Source organism: Anopheles moucheti (genome assembly GCF_943734755.1).
Source record: "Anopheles moucheti chromosome X unlocalized genomic scaffold, idAnoMoucSN_F20_07 X_unloc_12, whole genome shotgun sequence".
Taxonomy (NCBI): Eukaryota; Metazoa; Arthropoda; class Insecta; order Diptera; family Culicidae; genus Anopheles; species Anopheles moucheti.
Genome location: NW_026453518.1, coordinates 215,001 through 217,500, shown reverse-complemented (window position 1 = coordinate 217,500; position 2,500 = coordinate 215,001).

The following is a 2,500-nucleotide window of genomic DNA, read 5'->3' as shown; positions in this document are numbered from 1 at the left end:
GGGTGGATTTTGAGCCTTTCGGGATTGCGAAACCATCATTTAACACTCTAAACTTAATTTCCGCAATCCCAGACGCACTTTCCATATGGTCTCCAAAAATGCGTGTGAGCTGACCTGGTCCCTTATAATAGGCAATGAACACGATTTTGGCAAAATATTTTTTTCAAAATTTTTTGACTCACCGGGTAAAATCGAATTTACTTGGGAAAAATGTTCTAGCAGGGGCCCTCCCATACAAATTTTTTTCTTCTCAAAAATGATTTTCGTTTCACTTTTCATACTCAGGGGAGTCTAAAATTGATGTTTTGAGTCACCGTGAAAAATTTTTTTTTTTTGACCCGAGCTTGTGTCGCGACCCAAAAATCGACTCACTTGGGAAAAATGTTCTAGCAGGGGCCCTCCCATACAAAAATTTTTTCTTCTCAAAAATGATTTTCGTTTCACTTTTCATACTCAGGGGAGTCTAAAATTGATGTTTTGAGTCACCGTGAAAAAAAAATTTTTTTGACCCGAGCTTGTGTCGGCGACCCAAAATCGACGCACTTGGGAAAAATGTTCTAGCAGGGGCCCTCCCATACAAAAATTTTTTCTTCTCAAAAATGATTTTCGTTTCACTTTTCATACTCAGGGGAGTCTAAAATTGATGTTTTGAGTCACCATGAAAAAAATTTTTTTTTTGACCCGAGCTTGTGTCGCGACCCAAAAATCGACTCACTTGGGAAAAATGTTCTAGCAGGGGCCCTCCCATACAAAAATTTTTTCTTCTCAAAAATGATTTTCGTTTCACTTTTCATACTCAGGGGAGTCTAAAATTGATGTTTTGAGTCACCGTGAAAAAAAAATTTTTTTGACCCGAGCTTGTGTCGGCGACCCAAAATCGACGCACTTGGGAAAAATGTTCTAGCAGGGGCCCTCCCATACAAAAATTTTTTCTTCTCAAAAATGATTTTCGTTTCACTTTTCATACTCAGGGGAGTCTAAAATTGATGTTTTGAGTCACCGAGAAAAAAAAATTTTTTTGACCCGAGCTTGTGTCGGCGACCCAAAATCGACGCACTTGGGAAAAATGTTCTAGCAGGGGCCCTCCCATACAAAAATTTTTTCTTCTCAAAAATGATTTTCGTTTCACTTTTCATACTCAGGGGAGTCTAAAATTGATGTTTTGAGTCACCGTGAAAAAAAAATTTTTTTGACCCGAGCTTGTGTCGGCGACCCAAAATCGACGCACTTGGTAAAAATGTTCTAGCAGGGGCCCTCCCATACAAAAATTTTTTCTTCTCAAAAATGATTTTCGTTTCACTTTTCATACTCAGGGGAGTCTAAAATTGATGTTTTGAGTCACCGTGAAAAAAAAATTTTTTTGACCCGAGCTTGTGTCGGCGACCCAAAATCGACGCACTTGGGAAAAATGTTCTAGCAGGGGCCCTCCCATACAAAAATTTTTTTTTGACTCACCGGGTAAAATGGTCGCACTTGGTAAAAATGTTCTAGCAGGGGCCCTCCCATACAAAAATTTTTTCTTCTCAAAAATGATTTTCGTTTCACTTTTCATACTCAGGGGAGTCTAAAATTGATGTTTTGAGTCACCGTGAAAAAAAAATTTTTTTGACCCGAGCTTGTGTCGGCGACCCAAAAATCGACGCACTTGGGAAATATGTTCTAGCAGGGGCCCTCCCATACAAAAATTTTTTCTTCTCAAAAATGATTTTCGTTTCACTTTTCATACTCAGGGGAGTCTAAAATTGATGTTTTGAGTCACCGTGAAAAAAAAATTTTTTTGACCCGAGCTTGTGTCGGCGACCCAAAATCGACGCACTTGGGAAAAATGTTCTAGCAGGGGCCCTCCCATACAAAAATTTTTTCTTCTCAAAAATGATTTTCGTTTCACTTTTCATACTCAGGGGAGTCTAAAATTGATGTTTTGAGTCACCGAGAAAAAAAAATTTTTTTGACCCGAGCTTGTGTCGGTGACCCAAAAATCGACGCACTTGGGAAATATGTTCTAGCAGGGGCCCTCCCATACAAAAATTTTTTCTTCTCAAAAATGATTTTCGTTTCACTTTTCATACTCAGGGGAGTCTAAAATTGATGTTTTGAGTCACCGTGAAAAAAAAATTTTTTTGACCCGAGCTTGTGTCGGCGACCCAAAATCGACGCACTTGGGAAAAATGTTCTAGCAGGGGCCCTCCCATACAAAAATTTTTTCTTCTCAAAAATGATTTTCGTTTCACTTTTCATACTCAGGGGAGTCTAAAATTGATGTTTTGAGTCACCATGAAAAAAAAATTTTTTTGACCCGAGCTTGTGTCGGCGACCCAAAATCGACGCACTTGGGAAAAATGTTCTAGCAGGGGCCCTCCCATACAAAAATTTTTTCTTCTCAAAAATGATTTTCGTTTCACTTTTCATACTCAGGGGAGTCTAAAATTGATGTTTTGAGTCACGGTGAAAAAAAATTTTTTTGACCCGAGCTTGTGTCGCGACCCAAAAATCGACTCAC